Source organism: Bradysia coprophila, assembly GCF_014529535.1.
Source record: "Bradysia coprophila strain Holo2 chromosome X unlocalized genomic scaffold, BU_Bcop_v1 contig_12, whole genome shotgun sequence".
NCBI classification, from domain to species: domain Eukaryota; kingdom Metazoa; phylum Arthropoda; class Insecta; order Diptera; family Sciaridae; genus Bradysia; species Bradysia coprophila.
The window spans coordinates 1,927,333-1,954,594 of NW_023503293.1; the positions used below are offsets into that span (position 1 = coordinate 1,927,333).

Consider the following 27,262-nt stretch of genomic DNA (forward strand, 5'->3'; position numbering starts at 1 on the left):
CTTCCTCAGTTGACAATTGACCCTTCTCCTACTTGAGTTAATAAATTTATAACTTAATAATTTTGCACGATGACAGTTTCTTTGTTATTGAATGCTACATTACTTAGCGTTTGTGTTTATTTATGTTATAATATTATATGATAAGCAGTCTTGTTGAATCAACAACGAAATAAATTTAATTCAATTGAAATATCGTTCAGATCAGTAAATAAACTACATTTCAGTGGGATCGATCGATGATTTTTTTCTCCAAATGAATTAAATATTTGGTTTAATTCACACCGTAAGTACGCCTAAGATTTCTGGATGAATCAGTAGATGAACTAATAAATTTAAAAATACATTTTAACGTAATCTGATAATGAAAGTATAGTCTTTATAGTGTGCGACGATGCGCTTTAATTTGGGGTTGACACTTTTAACTTTGAATTTTCAGCGGACTTAAAGTGTCAATATGAACGGGTAGTGAACACAAAGATGCTGTTTGAGCGACGAACTTACGTTGCATATCAGGCATGTTCAGGCTGTTTAGTTCAGGTTGTCAGAAAAAAAATCTTTTCGGAAGTTCCAATTTTTTAAATTTTTTTTTTTGACTATTCCGTTTTGTGTATCAGAAATATCAGTCCTTAAAGGGTAAAGGTGCCGCAAGTTCTTGTGTACATGCATTTAAATGAAAGCGCTTCCGCTAAAACGTAATTTTTTTGAGAATATTTCCTTATTCCTGAGCGTCTTCCTTGCCACTCACATCACACCAAACGACAATAATTTTCTTGATTGGTCGGCCATCATAATATTTTTCAACTTTCCGGTGGCTTTCAATCGCTGTTAGTCCGAATTTAGGGATTCACATGTCCCAGTTAAAATATATTCGTAAAACACTTCAAAAGTGAAGACGACAGCTCAAAGTGGTAGATTTTCTACAAAAGTACAAAGTTTCGACTTTCGTCATTCCACCCTCCGTGTTTCCCGCAAACTTTCTTTATTCGGTAATGTCGTTCAGGGTTAAGCCTTGATTAACCACTTAAGCCCAACTCAGAGTCGTCCGTTTAGTTCATCCGCGTACATGACAGATGTGTTCAAACAATAGAATGTAGGCGGAGTTTACGTAAACGGAAGAACATTCGTTGTAAACGGATGAATTTTTCTTCTAAACGGATGAATATTTTTTAGACTAAAAGCACCTTTACCAAAAAAAGTACTCCGTGTGTGAGACAAAATTAAATTTTTTCAGCTCGCTCTCACACCAAGTACTTTATGTTGTTGTGGATAAGTGGAAATCAAGCCTTAACATACATGAAATTGAAATTTGTGAGGTGCAAGGAATTTTATACAAATAGCTTATTATAAACTGTTTTTGGTGACCCAGTAATATAAACACTTTTTAAAATTTTTATCCAATTCAACCCCTCTAATTCTGTCACCTCTAATCTAATTTATAACTTGCAGGTGACCTTAACAGAAATGTTTTACGAAAACTATGAATAGATTTGTACTAACATTTTCGCAAAAATTGTTTCCCTTTTAAATGTCTCTAGTTTTCTATTTTATCACTTACCAGATGTTCTAATTAGAATTTTTTGTAAAAGATATAAAATGTAATTCTGATTACTCGGTATTGTAATTCTAATGTTATTACAGAAATAAATTTCTTAACAATGGAGAAATTTTGCAAAATGTTTTCCCCTTCTCATTTGTTCACAATTTTTACCTGGAATTACAATGGACATTTAAAATACGGTTTCCGCACATTTATCATTTTATCATTTTAGATGAAATAAAATTGTATTAATTCCATATTCGAACTCTACGCACGCGAATATGAGCTAAAATTCAGAGCTGAGAAGCAGAAAAAAAGAAACCGAAACACCAATAAATGACAAATGTTGCCATTAAACAATTATTCAAGTCAATGCAGAAATTTAACGTTCCACAGAGGGGTTACAAATATGTCTCTTATAGCATCGTCTCACTCAATAAATTTTATTAGCTATAGAATTCCTTTTTTATATTTTTATTTCCGTAACGACTTATTGTTAATTATCTCACACATTTTTATAAGCATATGCATTTTGCATATGCATTTTTCAAACGGCGACCGCCTCCGTCGGCCATATGTCGCATAAATATTGGCATAACAAAATAAATTAAGATTGGCTCACCTAGTTTGTGTATATTACGTAGGTGGAAGCACGGGGTTTCAGGGGGTTTCGAACATTTAGTTTTTTCATGTTGCAGATATTGCAGTGTCAAATTCTGTCCAAGATGTGACATATTTGCAAGGTATTGGCCTTTTTCACAAAGTATAATCAGCGTAACCTTCGTAAAAAGAATCTTGAATCTGACAAGAGCACGTGTGCCAACGTGTAAAAAACAAATGTTCAAAACCCCGTGCTGAACCGTGGCGATCCTCTTGTCAAACGGACAGTACATAAACAAATTCCATCATTTATAAACACTTTTCCTTCTAAATTGATATACTGACATCGGGACACTTTACTGACCATCTGCGATCGCCTCCGAGTATTTAATTCGAATATTTTATGTGATCTGAATATTTAAAAGACTCTTTCTTATCGGTTTTAACGATAGTCCTTTTTACAACGACGTTGTCAACGTTTCACAAAGTTTCTAAAAATGTGTACATAACAATCTGATTGACGAGGGAAAAACAATCAAAGAGACACGTCAGCCCGTACAGCTTTAACAACGTGCATCCAAAGTGTGCATCCAACATGTAAGTCATAAATTTTGTAAACTTTTTTGTTTTGTTGAAACAGTCTATGTGAAGTGAATACTAAAACTAAAAAAACTATCTATCGGTTTCAAACTTTGATCTTTTTTAAATATCTACCTGGTTTTTCTTAGAAGAAATACATGATATTTATATCAGAATGTGTAGGCCATAAAAAATGTTAAAAGGTTTTTTTTCGTATATTTTATGTTAAAACCATCGTCCTTTTTAGGTTTCACAATTTATGCGTCTGTATTTTTTAGATTGTACAGTCTCACACTTTTCACTGAAAAAAAACAGAAAAAACCAAAAACAAAAAAAAAAAAACAGAAAAGCTAACTCCAATATTACCAACGTTAGACATTTTCAACGTTGTCTTTTTTGTGAAATTATAGAAATACAAACATTTTTCGCTCAAGCTTTTTTTTAAATTGCAGTGTTTAAAAAATCTTAAATCTAAAAAATCTCGCTCAAGAAAATTGATGTAGCAACGGTTCAAAATTGGATTTGAAATAAAAATGTCCACGGTAGCTCAGTTGGTTAGAGCATCAGCCCGGCAAGTTGAAGGTTGTGAGTTCGTGCCTTACCCGTGCACATCAAAAATTGTTTAATTCAAATCCAATTCGATTCTAGTATCTCAAAAATTGATGAAAGCTACTCAAACCTTAGACAAATCATACCTAGACAGGAAATAACGAATAGAATTACGTAAAATTTGTGGTATATAAAATACGTAATGTTTGTTAGTGTGAGTTTTTCCCTACTAAATTGGTGGGCAAATTAGCGCAAAAAATTTAAGTGTGGCCCACTATTTAATTAAGTTCCAAACAAAACATTTTTATATTTTATTTCGATGCCGAACGTTATTTGAAGTATTTTTGCATTATATTATGCATGGAAATTTTGCATAATTAATTTTTAATTCAGTAAAGTATCATGAAAAATTAAGAAAATAAGCAAAGTCAGAAACCTTCGTCAACATGCGTACAACACGCCATCTTTTTATTCAGTCGAAATTGCGAAAATTTACATATAAAACAATCGGGATATTTAGCATAGATGTAAACAAAATGTCCTTCCTCAGTTGACAATTGACCCTTCTCCATCGGGTTGTACGTGTTATGAACACAAAATCTGCTTTATAAAAAAACTAAAAACTTTTTTGTTATGGTCTAGAATAATTTTTTGTTGTGTTTTTTCTTGAATGATTTAGTAATCACCTAATGAGCTGTTGAATTTTTCCAGTTTTCTGTTACTTTCCAATAGGAAACGTCAATGTAGCTCAGTTTCGATTAGAATTATTTATTCACCAAATATTTCGCGGATCGCATCGGATCGCAATTATCAATGGCTAGCTTTCAATGACTAATTACATTAATCAGTTGCGTCAATTATCACAGATTCGATTTCTATTTCAGTGGTCATACATGACTAGAACTTTTATCATTTTTGTTTATTTACTTTTGTATTGTCACTGACATGTGAAATATTTGGTGAATAAATAATTCTAATCGAAACTGAGCCACATCGACTTTTCCTATTGGAAAGTAACAGAAAACTCATAATAATGTTCTTAATTGAAATAAAATCATTGTTTGGAACTCAATTGTATTTTGAGTGATCGATTCAAACAAAATTTACAGTCTTTGACATTTCAAATGTATCACTGTCAAATTTTTCTGAGAATTTCATTGTGTCATTGCGAATTCACAATGGCATTCTTTGAAAAAAATGACAGTGAGAGATTTGAAATGTTAAAGCCTGTATAAATCGCGATACTCGATTTGCAAAATAGAAACCGGACAATTATCAACATTTTCAAAGCCTACATGTGCTGGTGAAAAACTCTAGGTAAGTGGCCATTTAGAGAGCGACGTATAGTGTCAAATTTGACAGAATTCTTTTGTTCTAATGTAAATTTTGACAATATTCGTCGCCCATACGTCGGTCTCAAAATGACCAGTAAAATTGTGCAAAATGTGACTCTTATACAAACTGATGTCGGGATTACACTTTATTGCACGAAATACCACTCTAGGTATGATTTCTCTAAGTGTTAAAATAATCGAATTGTGTTTGAAATTCTGAATTTATTCTGTTTTTTGTAAATGATAAATTTGACATACGTCGAAAACCCGAAAGAAAACCGTACTTTTCATGCTTCAAACACTATTTTCGACGTCCTAAAAATGAAAATTCTCGTTTTCGTGTGTTTTTTGACCTCGGCTACGTCTCGGATCAACAAAATTCACACGAAAATTCTCATATTTTTATCCCTGGTCATGTAAATGACTTACATGCTTTTGAAACCTAAATCAACTTTCTTGTTCTCCTTAGGTGTGTAATAAGACACTTTCGACCATATGGTCTTCTCATGTAATGGCTTTTACATTCGCCTTTCATCGGAAATCACGGAAAGCACCAAAAATTATCAATTTAATCCGAAACTAAGCACCAAACAAACACAAAATATGTCGATTACTTCAGGAACACACACAAATATTGCAACAACACGACAATGATCCTTGACAGCGTTCGTTTTTGAAGAGAGAGAAGTCTCTCAATTTGCTATGTCTACTACAATATGATCAATTTGTATCATATACACGGCGCTTTCCAGTTTGTTAACTCTAGGTGAACAATTTTTTAATATTTAATCCCAAGAGATTACAAATTTGTCTATATGTTAGCGGGGAACATTTTAACATTTTGTTAATATGCGAATTCGAATACAAGTCATGTTTTCGATCAAAAGTGAATGTAAAATCCATTACAAAACTGGGGATAAAAATGAAAATTCTCGTTTTCGTGAGATTGTTGATCTCGGCTTCGTCTCGGATCAACAAACTTCACACGAAAACTGGACTTTTCAACTTTCTATCTCTTTTCATGTAACACGAAAACGAGACTGCATTTTTATCCCGAGTTATGTAATTGATTTTCTAAATATGTCCTAAGACTTTCTTTTATATATCTAGAGTTCGATGTGGTGTTCCACGTGAAATTCATAATCTTGGATTCTGAGGTCACCACCAAGACTTAACGTGAGATATTCAAAAAAATGAGATAAAGTTTTGACGACAGCCTAGGCATGGGCGATAATGAAAATGATTATCGATAATTATCAATTATCGATAATCGATAATTATCGACTTTTTTATCGAAAATTATCAAAAAAAAATATCGAAAATCGATAATTATTGATATTTTGATAATTATCAAGATATCGATAATTCGATATATCGATATTTCGGTCCGAAAATCCGATATTTATCGATATATTCCGATATATCGGTATATTATCATGAATTTTCAGATAAATATCAAAATATCGATACTTCGATAATTATCGAATTTTGATATTTTCGATATTTTGATAATTATCGATAATTATTAAATTATCGATAACGATATGATTAATCGATTATCGATAATTTCTTTCGATTGATATTATCGATAATTTTGAACGCCTCCCATCCCTACGACAGCCCTTTTTTGAGCAAACATTTTTCTACAACCTGCATCATAAATTAATTTTATATGCTTCTTGTAGAACCGAATTATTGTTGGTTTTCTTTTCAACCAAATATAATGATTCTTTGTGCTGCACTCAGTGTGCATTGAAAAGGATAGACATAAATAGAAATCTTGAAGTCTGTAAATATTCACACGACCCACAGTTATCATCTATTCCCTGCACTTATATATAACAACTTTTTTTTTTCTATTTTTTGTCAAACAAAATTCAATAACTAAACGATGTCCCGCTGTGATATTTTATCAAGTGCGTATTATGTATGAGGTTTTAAACCACGACTAATAATCTACAGAATGATAAACATTTCAAATCCATCAAAACCATTAATAAGAGAAGTGTGACACAAGTCACTGCGCATACATCCAAAACAACTATGACTCAATGCAAACATTTTATCAAGAAAAATTCGTCCGTCTTGTATTTCTTCTTGGACTTATTGTTCTCTAATTTTGAATTTCATTAACAGTGATTTCTTCAACATTTGCCACCTGCAAATGTTTTTTGGGTTAAATTTTCTTCATCAAATGTTTGCGTTGAGGTATTACCTAAAATGATATCATTTGACCTCTGGAATGTAGTTTCTACAAGAAATCCATGAAATACCAATATTTTTTGCTCACTTCCATTCCTATTCCCAGATGTAGCTCCTCAGGATGATGAGCTAGGAACCAAATCTCTTTGGTAAGTGTGTTCTTCTTAATGGATTACTATATTCGCTCCTGCCCGACCGAAGCTATAGAACATGTACCTAGGAAATTATTGAGGTGGGAAGAGCTTAACAATTCTCTTTGAACTTTTTTCTTGTAATGGAACTTGCGTCACGCTGATATACTGACACGCTGGCATGATACGCATAATACTTGAGTTTGTATGAAATTAAATAGAATTTCGTTTTTTTTTTATTTGAAAAGGAAAGTTCTATTTTCACATATTTTGACAATAAATTACTCATCAAAATAAAAGAGATGAATTTATAAAAAAAAAGAATCGAGAAAAGGGACGCTGGACGAGCAACTGTACATAATAGGAGTCATAATGATTTTGGACAAAAGGTGCATACACTATTTTATCTGCCGAGACGAGATATTATTTCTGATCCTTATTTAGATCTTAGTAAGTTTCATATTTAGTAGGGATGGGAGACATTCAAAATTATCGATAATATCAATCGAACGAAATTATCGATAACACTAGGCAACACAGGTCATGTACAGGGATGGTGACATCGTGCGTTGGATAGGTCTTGGTGCCCTGAATACGGAACACACCTCCGTTCGTCCCAGTCACGTCTGTGTGGAGACGTAACCCATTAGAATATATGACAATGAAAGTGCACCGATCCGATTGGCCGTTGGTGTGGTAAGGTATTCGGACCTCCTGAGTTCAAATAACAACTCTATTGATCTCGGTGACCCATCAGTGGTTCAGACCAGGAATATTTTTTATACTGTGTGGTTAAATTTTTTTTTCGATCTGAACCACAGATAGGTGATCGAGACCAATAGAGTTGTTATTTGAACTCAGGAGGTCCGAATACCTTACCACACTAACGGCCAACCGAATCGGTGCACTTTCATTGTCATATATTCTAATGGGTTACGTCTCCACACAGACGTGACTGGGACGAACGGAGGTGTGTTCCGTATTCAGGGCACCAAGACCTATCCAACGCACTATGTCACCATCCCTGTACATGACCTGTGTTGCCTAGTGTAATCGATTAATCATATCGTTATAGATAATTTGATATTTATCTGAAAATTCATGATAATATACCGATATATCGGAATATATCGATAAATATCGGAATTTCGGACCGATACTAACACTTGCGATAATTTTCATTTTCGCATGGCTTTACAAGTAATAGTCTTTTATCACATACACTTCATGTCTATGTTGTTGTCTCGTTTTCGCTTATGTGATAAAATAGAGTAATACTCTATTAGAGTACACACTTGTCACTATCAGTCTCGGCAAGCCTCGACTTCTTTGTGACAAGTGTGTAATATATATTATATGCTACACGCGTCGAAAGCCGTACTTTTCATGTTTCAAGCACATCGACGCTCTCTGCATCTAATATATATTACACACTTGTATCGAAGAAGTCGAAGCTTGCCGCGACTGATAGTGACAAGTGTTTACTCTGTTTTATTACATAAGCGAAAACGAGACAACAACATAGACCTGAGGTGTAATTTTTGAATTATTCTTCTAGTTAAGTAATTTTGACATTCGAACACCGCGCGTATGTGATAAAATCCATTACAAACTCGGGATGAAAATTAAAAGTCTCGTCTTCGTGTGTTTATTGAACTCGGCTCCGACTCGGATCAACAAAAGTCACACGAAAACTCTACTTTTCATCTTTTATCACCAGTCATGTAAAATCCGTTACATAACTTGGGATAAAAATGAACTCGGCTTTGCCTCGGATCAAGCAAATTCACACGAAAACTCTACTTTTCAACCCTTGTTATGTAAATAAGTATTGCACTAACGAGATAGAAGATTATCGTTATAGGCAGATAAATTATAAGTACCAACGGCAGCAATAATTTCATTATGACGATGTTTTGAATTTTACCAACTGTTATGGATATGTTGCTCGATATACTTATGTAAACGACAATTAAAATAAAATTTAAAAAAAAGTCCAACGGGTACGCATATTTATGAAATTATTGAAGAACTTTTCCATAACTGTAACGATGAAATTTATCATCAACACCACTTCTAGTCGTTTTTAGTCGTCATATCGTTGATACTGAAACTGAGCGTTAAAATTTATTTTTGTTTACCATATAAACGAACGAACTCAATAAAGTTTCTAGTGTATACGAAGTGATATGAAGTCACCATGGTTATTTGGCGTAGTTAGGCAATGATTTTATTTTGAACAAAAAAAATTCCTGGTTTGCATTCCGTATTATTTGTGAGATGGTAACAGAAATTGTAGGCAGTAAACCAAGCAGAATTTAAAACTGATGCGTTACTCATTGTACCATATATATTAACATGTTTTAAATAGACGAAGTTTGTCTGTTAGTGGGTGCATTTCGAGAGTGTCGTAGCTAAATAGCCTCAATACGAACAACACACACTCTACGGATAATAGCGGCAGAGTCAAAATGACCCAAAATTATATCGGCTAAATTTAAAGTTTTTGGACAAAATGATCTATGGACGACTTGTACATTATCAAAAATAAGGGGCACCTTCCATACATCACTTTTCGATTGGACCACAGGTACCACCCGGAACCACCTGGAACCACTTGCAAAAATCAAGCAAAATTTCGACTCTGCCGCTATTATCCGTAGAGTGTGTGTTGTCTGTATTGAGGCTATTTAGTCGTAGCGAGGGCCACAAAACACAAGAAAATGTCCAACTTTTTTCCTGAGGTAAACGCAACGTTTTTTACCACAAAGGTTTCCGAAATTTCAGTGGAGGGGAGAAAATTACAATTTTATCGCCTGCGTTGTGAAAAAATTAAAAAATCAAAACCCATTGCAGACTGGTGAACTCACTTGTCGACCAAGTGATGCAAGAAACATGGAGAAAGAGGAGTGCTATGGTTGTTGTCAAATTTTGAGGGAAAAAGTTTTTCGCTTATCACTCGGGAAATACGAAAGACGGACAGTTGTCTGGCATTAATGAACAATGTAAGTCGATTGGAAACAGTGTTTTAATCCACAATATTAGTCTACTCTGCAAAGTCTTAGAATTTTGTGATTAGAAGCGACTAGCATTGCTGCAAGGCAAAAAATCGCAATGTGGGCGAACGGGATTTACTAGTGTGTTATGATGCAATAACATCTACCAGTTTTTCAGAAATGAGTTGTAATCAGATACACTAAAATTGGTTTCCAGCGAATTTAATTAGCGAATAATATGCTACGGTTTAGTGTGTATCATTTATATCGTATTTTTGAATTTGCATGAATAATTATGTTTCAAATTAGAAATTTGTTTTGTTTTCCTTGAAATGAACGAAAATTCTCTGGACCAAACAGTCGTCCCTGTTTTTAATAGAGTAAAATACAAGCAGTGGTAAAGCGATAACAAATGTTTTGGTCTGGATGTTTTAGATTTTTTTTGTCATTACGAATATAAAAGTTCGTGTGGATAAGCATTATCAAATGGGGTCACGTGTGGCTTTTAAATGGAATAAAGATCTGACTCAAATTTTTTAATCAAAAAGGGTCAGATCGTAGTGTAGCTATGGGTGAAAAACACATTACCAAAAAATGTTTCACGTGTCGGTCCCGAAAAATTGTCAGAAATTTTCTTGGGTTTTTCGCCCCTCACATCAAAAGTAATGTGCGTATCTGGCTGTGTGTATCAGACACGCAAATTATTTAGGTGAAATTGGTTTTAAAATTGTTTTTTTATTGTCTTGACAATGAAATTCATTAAATGAAGGCCGTATTAGGTATAAACTTTAATGGATACTAATAAAAGCCCAATAACTTTAACTTTACCGATAAAAAAAATAAACTACGGATCCACTCCCGATAAAAAATAATAAACTACCGGTAGCGAGGCTCCTCAGTACCGATAAAATAAACAGAATATACAAAATATACCGATGAATAGAATATCCAAAATTAACGGATTTCTAGCAAAAGTGTTCCGAGTGACAGGTACTATTCCGTATGAAAATTTATTCCGCGTTTGTTTACAGTGTTAAAATTGGTTTGATACACTGTTCCGTTTCAGTACTCTATTTAGAATACCACTTGCTTGAAATGCGTTGCCCAACTTTATTTTACCCATTCTACTAGAGCCTAAGATCTACCGTTTACAACGGATACATCCAAAGGGATCAAATTACCAGCATAAATCTGTCCCAAGCCATGAAAGAGATTAGAAGTTGATATCGTTGCCAAATGTTTTTAGGTAGTTTGTTGTTTTGAAACGCACTTATGGCGTGATACTAAAAGTCAAATCTATCGTCGTATCGCATACCACAAAACAATTATAGAAAATTAGTTTCGGAGTGAATATTTGTATTTTCAACACGATCAACTCAGATTCATTCATTTTTCATTCAAATTCAAGCGAGAAATTTTTTACTGTGTTCACTGACAACTGCAATAAAAACAGATAAGTAATGTGAAATTCAACGACCCAACGTGGCTTTGAATTTTTATTTATATTGAAAATAAATTCATTTGCTCCTTCCACTCTTGTAATGAGGAATTCAATGTTTCGTTTCAACGGCATCTGAAAATGTCGTAAACTTTCGTTGCAGGGGTAGAATTTAAGCGATAAATATTGCCGTTGATGGGTTATTACATATTACGGTTAATTTAGTGTAGACATTTTTATTGTTGTTCCTCGTTAGTATGTTCCCGTAAAATATCGACAAGAAAAAGACAAAAATTTTAATCGACAGAAAGTGGAAATCGACAATTATTTTTTTGTAATTTTTCCTTTCATTTATTTATTTATACTGAATATATAACGAATATTCTGAGTATATCCAGTATAATGGGTATAATGATATATTACGTATATCGAGTATAACGGCAACTGTCAACTGAAAAATAGTATTGAAATAGTATATTACTTCCGAGGTTGTGCCCTGATGCGATGTATAATAATATTCTCATGCGCGTCTTTGCTTGCCTTGTTTTCTCTCCATGAAAAAATTGTGTATTTTTGACGACTGGTCGAATGACATGTCCAGTGAGAAAACTGAAGCACTTTCTCTCCGTGGGGAGAAAATAGAACTCGCTTCGGTAAATAACTATATATTATAGCACTTATGTTGTGGTAGCAAGCCCTTGCGATTCAGAATGTAAGACGAGTTGACAGTAATTTATTGTGCACAGAACTGTCAAACAAGTTAACAAGTTTCCGGACGTAGCCTGTATTTAAAAAAAAAATCTAAATTTTCCTAATTATTCCAAAGGAGCTATTTTAGAGAAATTAGAGAAGAATATCGGGCCACGCCAATACATTTTCCAGTGCGAACTAGATTTAGAGATCTTTTCAGATCAAAATGGTCTATTGTATACAACGTTATCAAAAAAGCAAATGAAAGTTGTACTTTTTGTGACTGAGTTGAAAAAAAGTTTTCAGAACGCAGGCAAGATAAGAGTCACTTAGCATCATAATATGCAAAATTTGCGAACTTTAGATGCCTCTGTGGCATAAAACGTTGTATGAAACTCGATGCAAAGTACTTAATTAGGATGTGTTTACCTCACGAAAAACGTTAGAAAATTGCATTTTCTATGGTGACAACACCATCGAAATGCAATTTCCAACTTTTCTTCCCTCGTTGAACAAATAACTATTGCTATCATTCGTTCAAGAATGTCAACCATTATTTCATCTTTATATTCTGTAGAATATCGTAAACAATTTCTGATTAGACTAAATAATGTGATAATAAAATGCCCTCTCAGATATAATAATATTTATGTCGTGGTAGAACTATAACATTTTTCGTTTATTTATTCTATGTAAACATTGAAGTGGTTTCTGCAATATTTATGTTTCATAATCTCAACATTTCTATTCATATATTCAATTTAAAACTAGGTCCACCTTTTGGATGGGTCAGGTCCCTTGACTGACACTTTTTTCAATAGATTTTTAACCAATTTTATTTTATTTTCCGTTATTAAACTTCCGAAACATCACAAATAACTGATATAAAAACCTTCGCTTGAGTACAAAAGTACTTTTTCTGTTCTCTATTTTCTTGTAAATTTGCGGCCAGATTTTTAATCAACAATAAATGATAAATAATGATAAATAGACAAGGACTCGTGTGAATTACGGCCCTCGCTCCGCTCTGCCCGCTCAACAGATATTAGTCCTATTGAAAAACTAATTACGTTGCCGGGTTCCTGAAATCGTTCGCCACACACTGGCGGTTTGTTTGACCCAAATCCGTCAAGGTAGAATTTAATTATTTTTCAGGTGAGTTGTCTAGATATGCGATTTATACGCAATATATTCAAATACTCTTACAGTCAAGGGAATAAATAAATTTGAACATACGAAAGCAACAGGGTGATTGACGATTATATAATTATAAGTAGAATCTCCATACAATTTCTATGGAACACTTAGCTTTCTACGTTTTACAGTTTTTTACATTTCAAATGTCTTAATTCAAATAGCTCATTTAACACACATTAAACAAAGACAAAGGCATATCGGGTAGCCATATCAAAATATTGCCGATTGTTGTATAAATTTGATATAAGTTTTGTGGATTCTTATTTCAATTTAAAAAATATAAAATTGTTTTTTTTTCACATGTTTGTTTACTATTATTTTCTTAAAATAAGCCTATTTATCAAAATAAATTATAAAAAATTGCTATTTCCGGACTAATTATGTTTATTATAGTAAAATCACATAGTACGTGAAAATAGAAGTGAGTTAAGCTCTACTTTACACTCATCTAATTGTTGTTTCTGCAACTAAGCTGCGAAAAGTGAATTTTGTCGTGGGTGACGAAATAACTGCACTCTGGTAAAATATCCTTGAATTGACATAGCAGTGAAGTAGGTTCACAAAAGAATTGAGCGCTGACATTAGTAATTTTATGACGAAATGTACTACGAATGCGTCACTTTTAGTCTCCAAACGGCATTTCGCTGTTGAAAACCAATTCTTATTTGAAAAACCAAACGAAAATGTGCAGTTATAATGTTTGATGGAACATTTGGACTGTTTTATGAATTTCGATAAGGATATTTCAACAGAAAATGTATATTATTGGCTGAGTGGAATTTTATGTAAAAAATAGAACAAACAAAAAAAAAACAGAAATATCAGACCGTATACCACTGTAAAAATATTTAAAGGATTCAGTTTTATTTATTGTTTGTGTTTAAGATCAAAACATGTGTTTCAACGTTTCCAATGTGAGGTCATAAATTCTGAAATTCATAGAATTTTGTAAAGTATTGTAAAGTGTTCGTTGAATAAAAGAAATTTTTTCAACAATTTTGGTCAAGTCAAAGCAGTACAACACTTTGTCAAAGTATTTTATGTTAAATCTATCACCCTTTTTAGGTCACACAACTTATGCGTGGGGCCTGTCTCATTAAAATTGTACAATCTTGCATTTCTTACAGAAAAAAAAAACAAAAAAAGAGAGAGACAGGCAAATTCCAAAGTTTCTACATTAGATATTTTCAATGTTTCTTTCTTGGGAAATTTTAGAAATATTTTCATATGTGTAGCCTACACTTGCGTGTCTCGTATTTCATTTTTGATGATATCTTTTCAACAGTCAACAGTCAACAATCACGAATGTGTTAGCTTTAAAAAGAAATAAATTTTGGTTGTAGTTGTTTGACCGACTCTGAGAAACTTGAGCAGTTTAACAAATTTTCACAAACTGCTCACTTTTCACAGAAACCACATCTATTGACAGCTAACACATTCGTGGTCGTCATTGCATCAAAACTAAACTAAAATCAAGTATCTAAAAAATGCGCAATGTATGCTTTTCAGCAAAGCATCGATGCCTCTTTTTACCAATCCTTCACGAAGCCTAAGGCTTGTTTTCCACTTACAAAAAAAAAACGACTCTGTATCGCCTCCACTTAGCTAAACTATGCCTCTTTCTATTATTTAAAGAGTAAACAGAGAGAAAATGGAGTGCTTTTTCGTAAGTGGAAATCAGGAGTGAGTTCTATCAAATTTCGAAAACACAACACACACGACAAAACTACCGTAATTTGCATGAGTGATTTAGTGGAAAAGTTAAACTCAAGATTTCTTGACGATTGAAAAAGCTCATAACTCTTCATGAAAGCAGAATTTTCTAAGACATGTCGTAAGGTTGAGCTAGTCGACTTCGCCTCGTTTCATCACTCGTATCAAAATATTGCATTTTTCCCACTAATATCTCAGTGACGCATCCACAATCGTTTTCATCCGCTAACAAATATCCATTCACAAATCATAACTTACAATATCCCTTTTAGGCACATGCTTGACGATAAGTATGAGAGGACGAAATTCATTGTAGATCATAGTTCTGATCGAAAAGAACATTTCCAATTCATTTATTTCATCACCCCTGCATATTCCGCTTAAATTCTTTGTTATTTTCGGAGTTGGCAGTTGGAAAAACAATAAAATCTATGCCGCAAAATATCTATTGTGATAAAATTGATTTTTGGACAAGACGCAGTTCATTTTGTTAGAAAATTTTTTTGATACCAACATTGAAAAATGATACTTTCGCCCCGCATATGAGGGGCGAAAGTAAAAAAATGCATCCCACGGGGAGAAAGTACTTAACGAAGAGCGAACGCAACTGAACGAACAGCGAAAGTGACTGACGTCACAGAAAATGAGAGAAATGAGTCGAGTTGTCAACAAAATCCGCTCATATTATGCAGAATACTTTGATCAAAATTGTAAAACACTGTGCGCCAGTGTTCTTATTGAAATTAGCATACAAAGTTGATACTTTTTGTTACTGAATGATTTGTTAGTTATATCTTAATTTTTGTGTGTGTTATTGTTGTGATGGCTAAATTATTAAATTTTTCATATACCAGGGGGCTGCCGCCCCCTGGACCCCCGCATTTTCTGGCTAAATGCCTTTTTATTTCAACATTTTGCTGCGATGTTTGCGATACGTATCAATTTTCAATGTTGGTATAAAAAAAAATAGTATGAACGACTCGGGGCAAAAGTAAAAAAATTCAACCTGTGCGATTAGAGCCCTTGCCTTCGGCGCGGGCTCCAACTCTCGCACACGGTTGAATTTTTTTACTTTCGCCCCTTGTCATTCAATGTACTATTCTCTGGATGCAAACTATAAAGCAATTTCCCTTTTTTTGGGTCATAAATGTCGTGTGTCCCCGTAGTTTTATGATTTTGGTTTCAGTATACGATGAATCATCTGTGTATTCTGATATATTTTAATTTGTATGTCCGGAGGGTGAGTATTTATGACAATACTAACCGGAAATTTATTCATCTTTTCTTGACGGCGTGCTTACCGTTTTTGTACGTGCGTCTATGGCTTATTGGTTAAAGGACAAAACATGTTTGTGGAAACTTCCGTACTACAATGTACCATAATGAATATTTTTTACTTCTTTAGTTATACAAAATGGAATCAAAAATAAAAAAAAAAAAAAATTCAGCAAGGTTGTTCAATTGGGTTCAATCACAGGGCATAACTCTTTCTCCATATTTACAGATTGTGGATGATACAGAAATAGTTATTTGTGTATCTGTTTTGGACGTTTGATTTTAGGCAATTTTGCGAGTTGTAACCCGAACGAATGAGGGCTACATGCGAAAGTGCCTAAAATCAAACGTCCAAAACAGATACTCAAAAAAATTTTCATGTAAGGGGTCGAAAACCCGAGAAAAATCTCGAAACTCACTCATTTTCGGCCCCGACACATGAAAAATAATTAAATATACAGCTGTCGAGACAGACACCTAATTATACAGAAAAATAAAAGCAATTTTTTCGATAAAATGTAAGCATTCATTAATTTTTGTAATTGACGTTGCCAAAATTTCGTGAAAAAAAGTCAATTTACACTTCAAAAATAATATACTTCAAGATTCTGTTGTGGACAGTAGATATAAATTCGAGAGTCTTATCCCAAACCAAGTGAGATTTAATTGAGTGAGTGAAATTCTGAAATTAATGTCCAAGGTATGAAATGGTTATTCCTGAAAGTTCCTGTTGGCGTCTTTTTTTATCAATCACAAGGGCGCCTTTTGGCAGCTAGTGCAGCTCTGCTCTTTCTGCAACTAAATTTGCAACCTTGGAACAACGATTTTTTCTGCTTAAAATTTTATGTAAATTCTGATTTTTTAACAGAGTTTTTAGTGCTTTGCTGAAAAGCATACATTTGGGCGTTTTTTAAATATACGAATGTGGTAACTTTAAATAAAAATTATTTTTGGCTGTAGCAATTTGACCAGCCCTGGGAAAACTGAGCAGTTTGTGAAAATTTTGCTAAACTGCTAACGTTTCTCAGAGCCGGTCAAACACCTACAACTAAAACTAATCAACACAATGTGTTTATAACATCACATCTAGTGACAAAAACTACCCGTTTTCGCTACTAGTTGCACAAAAACCCACTTTTCCTTGAGCTTTCGAATGACACATCATTTAAGAAAAATTGATTGGAAATGGCTCCAAAATTGATGAAATTTCAACTCCATTCCGGCAAAAAAAATCAAATACTAATCGGTTTTATGAATAATAAGTATATTTCGGAGAGACTTTACTTCAAATGCGTTCATATAAATGGCAGTTCCAACAATTTTCCATTTCCCGGATTTTTTTTTTGTTCCACAACCTACCATGGCTCAGCCGATATTGGTCCGATTGAAAAACTAATTACCTTGCCAGACTCCTGAGATCACAAGCTACACACTGGCATGTTGTTTGATCGAAATCCATCGCGTAAAAAAATTCATTTTTCTTAATGTGGCGGTTGTCAAACTCATTCGACACTCGATATACGGAATATGTGAAGATATACTCGATATACTGGATATACGAGCGTATATCGAGTATAAATAAAATGAAAGGAATTCCCCTATTGAAATCTCATTTTTGGTATGTGCAAATAAGTGTTATTGGTTGCATTGTAGTGCTTCCATGTTATTGCTTGTAACTATATGACGGCAATTTTACTCATAGTTCGATGTCCAAGTTTATAAATGCGATTATAAGTAAACAATTTGTTGAAAAAAGTCAGTCCATTGGTGCAATGATGCACCAAACTATTATAAATAAGACATTCGTATATGGAAGCTAGTCAATATATTTCGGTACGTCTTTAACGGTAGTTATAAACATGTATAAGAAGTTGTAGTGAACAATAAGTGATAAATATTGATTAATGCAAAAAATATAAAAGGACGAGTGCTTTATTAACAAAAAACAAAAACTAAAAAAGAATTGGAATTCTGACCATTTGATTGATTTATTTGATCAATTTTGAGTGTTGTTACTGGGGCTCTGGAAAGTTTATGTAGGTAACAAACTGAACTGTATGGTTTGAATGTGTCATTAGAGTAAATAGTTCATTGACAGTCTTAGACAAACAAGCACTGATCGGCTGAAGTCTTGAGTGCATACAGTATTGTTCAGTGAATAGAAGTTCACTGTGAAAATTTTGACAGGTCTACACGTATAATTTGTCAACTTGTCAAAATTCACTGGTTAAACTTAACGAAGAATCACTGTACAAGCTCCTGGTGGGTTCCTTTCAATTTTTGATTGGAACAACCAAATATTTGAATTATTAACATAGTTAAAGTAAAATTATTGTGAAATGTGTACATCTTAGAAATTGCGCCTAGAGCAATTACGAAGTACGATTCGATTCGATTTGGTGTTCGATTCCCTTCCAAATGAATCAAAAATTAGGAAAAATGGATGAAATTTACTCGATTTTTATGCTAACTACACTTAGGGCCGAGTAGCCTTTCACTTCTGGAGCCCTAACTCACGGTCGACTCACCCGATTTTAATAAACTTTTTTTTTCCTGGATCGGTATCGACAATACCTATTTTTTCCCGTTTCATTTACATTCAAGACGGACAGAATTTTTATTGCGGATCTGTCATCTATAGGTAAACTGTTTGTCCTTACCGTCTGCTTCGAATTCAATCAATTACACACGGCCTCCCAATCCTGTAAGCCCCTTTGTACTTCGTACGGGCCTAAAAAGACCTAAAAATAGTGCATTCAAAATCTAGTTACTCGTGTAATGAGGCGTGCGTCTGTTTAATGGTTTTCGGTTCCCTTTTGATTATTTAATATTTAGGGTCAAAAACCATAAAATTTTTGCTGTGTGAACGGAATTCTTTTATTACGTTACTACAATAGTGTGATTTATGTTATTATACTTATTTGAAAAAATAACAGACTGACATACGTTTTTCAAAATAAATAATTGTTTTCATAACCCATTGACCCACTGATCGGGATTCGGGTGATTGTCATATTATTACGAATGTGATTTCAAAAAGAAAAATACTCAAAACAATACGTTAGAATGTAAGCCGTGACTATTGACTACTCAGAACGATAATCGATTTGATGTTAAATACTCTTCAATTGCAATGCTGTCCTGTAACATAAAAATGAAACAACTGGTGCATGCATGATACATTTGTATTTTCGTCACTTTCTATCTACTAACAAGGCAGAGACAACACTACGAATTACGGGCGAATGGCGAAGTTAATTTATTGGCGTACGATTAATCTGTCTAAAAGTTGCTGTTGGTTTAGATTTCAACTTGAGTCCGTGAATCGTGTATCTGTGTGTGAATGAATTTCGTTATCTGTTATTTACAATAATTATTATTTCTCTGTTAGAAACGATAAGCAAAAACTAATTCAAACACAGCAAACATTGTGTTTACTATATTAAGTTGACCTTGTACATGGGGCAAAGAAGTTTAAAGTGAGCAATCAGATCAATCCTGGCCAATAAATGTTGTGTTTCTAATTGTGGTTGAAATTGCCAAGCAAAGAAGGCAAAAAATATATCAAGTGGAAAATTAGTTATTTCAAGTTCAAATCAATTAAAAGAATTTGAATCGATTTGTGAACAACTTCTACACTATATACTAACCTTAATCGGAAATTCGGTAAGAAATTTTGTAATGGGCAATTGTTATTAACACAACGAACGCTGTAATGGCGTAATATTTGTAAAAGTCAATTGTGTTCTCTTTCACCTCTTTCTTGTGTGTATGCACCGCTATCAATACATCGCATCGTTTTATTGAACTATCGCATTGTTATCAATTCAGTTTTGACACATATTCGTGTAAGGTAAAGTATCGCGGTTCGACAAGACTTTTGAAAATCTGAGTTTCAACTCGATTATTTCCGTTTCTTGGAAGATATCTACGCGGAAATTGTTTTAGACTATGGGAACAATTAATTTTCTACGAAACTAGCCTAATTATGTTAATTTTAATGTTAATTTCAGTTAATTATTAAGGTTTTAATCGAATTCCGGCTTCGACATTTTAAATCGTGGTTGACAGTATGGCAAAAAGCGCGGTTCGACACGTCATGTTGTTAAAGGTTTAAAAACAAAATATGAAAATCACAAATTGGTATTAAAAATGCTTGTTATCACTAAGTTTGGGCTCAAAAACACTTGCTATTGCGTTTTATAGGCTGAAAATTCACTTTAATCGCTTATTTTCATCGAAAATCAGCTTTCCATGCAAAATTCAAAGAATATCAAATTACGATGAATTTTGTATTCACAAACCAAATCTTTCTTATTCAATCCCTGTCGAACCGCGAACCTTATTTACTACACATAATGTCACATAAATAATCACTTTCTACCATTGTTTTAGATTAAATTCATAAAAGTAAACAACAATAATACTAGTAATGTGATTCCCAAGTTCTTATGTTCATTAGTTGTTGAACAATCTTCAGCCAAAAATCACGAAAATTCATGTGAAAAAGTCACTATTTCTGGTGTCAACATTTCGGGCCATTTAAAATATGAAAACACATTCAATTTTGATTAGATTTCACTGATTCACTTCGAAAAACATTTAAATTAATTAGAAAAATTAGATTTTCCGCTAAATTATTTGATTTTGATTCACTTTTTCACATACTTAAGATGCTCAACACGAAGTGTCTGAAAACGAACCGTTTTTGACATGCCGAACCGCGATACTTTACCTTATTTGTATAGAAATTTTGCATGAACCTTGGCATGAACGTACAAAGTAAAAAAGGCAATCAAGATCGAGAATTTGAATAGAATCAGTTGTTCGTTTGTTAACATCATCGTCGGACATCATTCAAATCTGAATCTTCGTTAAATCTCACCCGAATTATCACTGTTCATTATGGGGATCGGAAATTTGACAAGTTATTTTTAATCGACGTGTGTCTAAAGAGGCTTATTATGATTTGTTTCATGAAATGTTTCATAGCACTCTCAAGCAGAGAGAATTATATATAACGCTTGAAAACACCATTCATTACTTCAGTAATTGTGAAATGATCTTTAAAATTTGTGGTTTCGTTTTCGTTGAATAGATGAGGTCCTTACTGTGCCTACATATAACGATGTATGCGAAAAATTTTCTGTTTTCATTAATAAAATCAGAAGAACTGAGTTTCGCTTCCATAAATCCAGAAAAACACGAAAAAAAACATTAGATAAAAATAAGTGCGTGGAAGTTATAAGTTCTAGAGCTGGGAAGACGGTGGAATGTCAGGAAGGTATTTAACACTAATGGAATGTATATTGTCATTGTGCAGTTAGCTATCACAATTCTGAAGTTTAATCAACGAATTGAAACTATTTTAATGCAAAAATAGGGTTTATATTGACGAGTTATACAATTTTGGGTATTGAAGGGCATCCACAACATCCTGAGCTAGTTTTGTGACTAAGATTCATTTCGAAAATGTTGGTGACAAGCTAATCTTCAAAATTCATTAGCAATTATTAATAATGAGTCACTGTTCTGCTCAGAAAGAAATGCTAAATAATGTTGGAAATTATCAGTTCCAGGAACCGTGGAAATCCTGGCTTATATCTCGACCTCCAGAATAGGGCGTTAAGTCCGCCACGCAACATTTTAAAGGCACTGACTTAAGCTTGATATTGAATCTGCTTTCAAGGAAATAGTATTTTTCTTACCATAACAGGAAATGACGAAAATTAGGACGTTCGCTAAAAAAATTCATTTCATGTCGTGGTACGAACAACGTTTTGTGAATCGGACAACTGAAATAGTCAAAACTCATCAATTTACTTGAAAATATACACACTTCACATTCACCATATTAAATTTGTTCAATCGTATAAATAGTGATGGGAAAATTCATATAATTCCTTTCACGTACAATAAATTTTTCCGACCGCGGTCAAGTGTGCATGCTTTATTGTTGAAATGGCTGTAGAGTGATTTCTTTATTAATGTTGTTGTGGTCTCGTCTCATTTACATTTTCGGTACACGTCATAAGCTTACGACTGGTACAGAAAAATTCAACATTTCATTAATCGTAACAAAATGAACTATTTTGAATAAACTTGTCATGTTCGGTAGATATTTTTCAGTTTTCATTTTTTCATAAAAACCGCTTTTCCGGCCGAAAAGCAATTTTCCATTTTCCAGGAAAAAATTTAGTTTTACAGCTTTTCATGCTCGATCACATGATATAAAGTAATAATTCGAAGAACTTAAAGCAAGGGAGCGGACTTTTACTTACCTAAAGGGGTAATTGGAAAATTTCAAAAATGTGATATAACACAGAATCAGTGGGTCTGATCCTACATAATGCAACAATTATTTTTTGTCACTTTTTGCTGCCGTAATTTGCTTAAGAAACAATTAACTTTGTTATAATTTTTTGTCACTTGTTTTTTATGCACTCTTTTTCTAATTAAAAAAAATATTCGCCGAAAAATGACCACAAATAATTTGCATAAGAAACGTTTGTTTCTTATGCAAATTACATCAGTATGGCAGTATGCTATATTTTAATAATTCCACATATAGAAATCAAATACGGCTTAGAACTTTTTCAATACAGAACACTGGTATAAACAAAAAGTGTGCGAAATTTTTTTGTTTTTATCACATGACCTTTGTCAATTATGTATTCTTGGTGGCTAGCTTTGGTGACAATCAATTTTTTTCGAATAAGTTTATAAAAAATTGTCACGAAAGGAAAACGTGTCCGATGGGAGATCAGTTGTAAGATTTGATCAAAAGGTGATGATAAATGTAACGGAAACATAAAAACACAAAAAACAGCTCGTTAGTAGCTCGAAGGCCACTGTTGCAACAAGGAAGTTTTTTAAATTTGTGATTAGAAGCATTTTTTGTTAAATTTCAAAACCCGTTTTTTAAGGTTTCGCAATTATTAAAATTGGTATTTATAGTTAGTAATTAGTAAAATAAAAGTTGATTATTGATTAATTTGCTTCGTTCATCTACCATTAGAAAGTTTCAACCGAGTTCGTTATAAATTGCACCATTTACACAACATTTTGTACAATATCCATATCGATATTCACAACCGTTTCTTTATAAAGCTTTACCTACTAAATTTAAGACTTAATTATGTGATTCAAAAAGATATAAAATCACAGTCGTTATCACAACGACATTACGCACATGAGGAGGCGCATTTTGAAGACCCAGAACTTTTAAAGATCTCGAAGCAGTATTTTAGCCTTTTCCTTAAAATCTATATTTCTCCGACTGTAACACATTAATTTGTCAATAATTTTTTCTTGACTGAATTTGCATTGTTATTTACAAATTGCTACTTTACAAATTATTCGCAACCGAAAATATGTTAGGTTTAGGGTTGTGCAATGGTTCGTCGGAACAGAAGGAGTTCACAAAAATTTTACAGCTTTGCTATAGTTGACGAAAGAATTCATTTTTTTTATTGATGTCGAACTTCCACAAATTCACTGAAGTCCAATATCTAGTGTTGTTACCTTCAGATAATTTCTGCATCTACCAGACTCAGACTCATCTACTAAACACCTACCTATGTCATCGATTTTAGACTCCAATTCAACTGACAGCTTTGTCAATATTTTTTATAGTGGATCGTCAAAATAATTCAGTCGATTTTAAACCATTTTTTTCACTCCTGTGGACTAAAATTGAAATGTCTGTGTTTTGTTGCAAACGATTTAATTCATTAGTAGGCTTATCGCATTAAAACTCCTCAGTCCCATTCAGATTTAGAAGAATCTATCGAAGTTTTAACTCAGGCTTTTTCTGTTACTGTAAATAATACCGATCTTTCTCAAACATTTCAGACGTAAATTACTACAATTTTCACATAATTTCAAACTTTAGTAAAAACTGGTATTCAAGATGCTAAAACCGGTTTTCAGTATCCCGGTATTACCAAAACCGTTTATACCGAATTCCCTTCCCTATGGTCTTGAAATAGATCTGAAACTTTTTATCAGATTATCTAACTAATTTTTTCTAATCAATTTTATTTTTATATGTCTCTGTGTGGTAAGACAAACATTATGCATCAGCTCGGAGAGTGAGTTTGGGTTTATCTTTGCATCGAAACATAACAAGAATAGACTGGCTAAAGCCTGGTGAGGTCTTTTTTCTCTTTCTCGATTTTTTCTGGAGGCAAGCAGGAAGAATAGTTTCATTAGTCGATATCCAGATGTTGAACAATATACATCTCCACCAACTTTCACCAATTTAGTAGTCAACTACCACATTATCGAATTATAAATAGGCAAGCAGCCTAAATAATTTCATCAGTCGGTGTGCATTTCTCAAACAGTAAACATCTCTGTCAGCATGTTCGTCAACTACCAGTTTGGTAGTCAACTACCAAAAATTAAGCTTTACAAAGGCGAGCGAGTAGAATAATTTTGTCAGTCGTCGTGTAGTTCTCGAATAGCAAACATCTCTTCTCCAAAAATTACGCTTGGTAGTTAATTATAGCCTTGGTAGTTACCTACCAACTACCAAACTTTCGAATTGCAATGTTAACTGTGAGCTATCGGTTATCAGATAACAGATAATTATTATTTGTCTGGTGTTGATTTGCTCATAGTGGCTTTGCAATTTGGAATATCGATCCAGCTGCCAAAACTACCAACTTCCAAAACTACCGACTACCAAATTTTCTGTCTATAAATAGGCAAGCAAGTAGAATCATTTCGTCAGTCGGTGCTCAGTTCTTCAACAGTAAACATCTCTGTCGAAAATTACGTTTGGTAGCCCGCTTGGTAGCCCGTTTGGTAGTCAATAATAATCTTGGTAGTCAGCTACCAACTACCAAATTTTCGAATTGCAATGTTAACTGTGATCTATCGGTTATCAGATAACAGATAATTATTATTTGCCTGGTGTTGATTTGCTCTTAGTGGCTTTGCAATTTGGAATGTCATTTGAATAAGACTAAACGGATATCCGAACCATTCTGATTCGTTCTAATTGGATTTTTACTAAGATTCTAGTAAGTGGGATGAACATCGAGATGGCAACAATATTTTTCAATAATTTCTATTAAAAAAATTAAATATTTTTTTCAATGGTTTTCATGGTAAATCTTCTTTTTATTGAAATATGAAATTTTTTTCTCAAAATCGCACACGGTCTATTACCAACTCGTTAAAATAAACATTTGGACATAGGTGCATAATATTGATTAAATCAATTAAAAACTGCAACCGAATCCTTTTCCCCTTTTTCGCGATTCAGGGCGTTTTTGATTTTTTTGTTCACTTTGGCTTTTTCAATTTTTTCGCACGCTATAGCTTAGTTACCTTTAAGAAAGACTAAATTTTATAAATAAAAACGTTAAACAGGCCAGGATTTGAACATCCAACCCAAATTTCTCCTAATACCAAGCAACGACTATAGCCATTCGGCTACAGAGTCACACAATTATACAAAACGTATTGTTTAAGCATACATACTAAGCATTGATTACTTGATTTTACATCACATTGCAATGTGTATATAGTGCAGGTTGCTTGATTGTTCAAACGCATTTTAGGTAATATTTTGCATTGGAAAGGTGATTATGACCCGAAATTGCAAAAAACGTTGCATCTACCACGGTAGGTATGCTAGTATTTTTTCGCACACGAAGTCTTCTCGACTAAATTTAAAAAAGCCCAAGTGCGAAAAAAATCAAAAACGCACTGTGAAATAAATACCTTCTAAACGACATTAAATGGATGCATGTAAAAGTGGTGATTATGGCCCGGAATGGCGAAAACCCCTTGCAAGTTCTTTATAAAATACGTTCATACGACATTGCACACAGGAGGCGTAAGCTACAAATATCATCACTGAATCGTATAAATAACTACTTTGTTTTCATTTTTTAACTTACTGATAAAAAAAACTTTATCGCATACGCAACATTGTACATTGTGAGTTTGTTAATACGATCTTTTTTTATAATTCCCGCCTCCTAAGACACAACAATTTATGTACGAAGAATGTTCTCATCATCCTAAAACGATAATTTCATACAGTTTACGACTATACAAATTGTTTAACGGACACCAAATTTACTAAAATAATAATTTACTTAAAAATTTTCAAACAAATTATACTTATAAATAAAACATCTTTTGGCCTGTTTCAAAAATATTTAATTGCTGTGATCATAAAACGTGTTTATTCTCGTTTAGACTTGTTTCTTCATGCATGCAATCTTCGTGGTGGTAAACCTATTGTATTTGTAGCAACAAAACTATTTCACTTTATTATGAAATATGAATGAGGTTATCTGGATTTTGTCAAAAATGTTACATTGTATACAACATACTATATATCGCCTATATATTTAGTATACTACATCGTCAATCCTGAATATATATATGAGGATTCACGGAACATTACGTACGAAAATTTTACCCACACCAATCTTCATACGAATGAACGCAAAAATCCATCCCTACTCCACTATTTACATTGATCACTGTTGTAAAATTATAGTTGATATTATATTCGTTGTGTGTTGACTGATCAGTTAGCACTGTGGCTTGCAAGTGTAAAGAGGTATATAGTCTCATTTTAATAGTTGGTATCGTGAGTAAGTTTAGAATTTGAACTGAATGTAACATTCATTACATTCAACAATTACTAAAAAAATTTGGAATAGAAAAATAAAATAAAATATTAACTCATTGGTGGTGTTGTCTCTGAATTAATCATGGTGGTGAGTTATCATAAAATTTTCATTTCAATTTATTATTTCTATTCTCATTAAAATTCAATGAAATTTTACAAAAACAATATTTCCTTCCCTTTATGTTGTGTTGGGCATTCTATTTATTTCATTCATCTGTCTCAATGAATGTAAAGTTGAATAACCAATTCGCATTGATAAGTATGTTTGATAGAAATAAACAATTTTATGCAATTCAGTGAGTGAATTCGATACCTTTCCCGCCTGCACAGAAAAAAAATCAACAATTATTTACTACAAACA

The 27,262-nt window shown here is 33.1% G+C and overlaps 1 protein-coding gene across 4 annotated transcripts in view; it reads left to right on the forward strand.

Moving 5' to 3' along the window:
• The window catches only part of LOC119067578 (glutamic acid-rich protein-like), a 76,474-nt gene that overhangs the window by 29,887 nt on the left and 19,325 nt on the right, over positions 1–27,262 (forward strand). The window contains exon 1 of one of the 4 annotated variants that reach the window (XM_037170667.1): positions 2,645–2,734. The exons of 1 other annotated variant lie outside the window; for it this stretch is intronic. The gene's annotated coding sequence lies outside the window, so the exon portion shown is untranslated. Of the gene's footprint in view, positions 1–2,644; positions 2,735–19,529; positions 19,908–26,762; positions 26,990–27,262 lie in introns of those variants that run through there. 2 more of the 4 variants (XM_037170665.1, XM_037170666.1) reach the window with 2 other exon arrangements.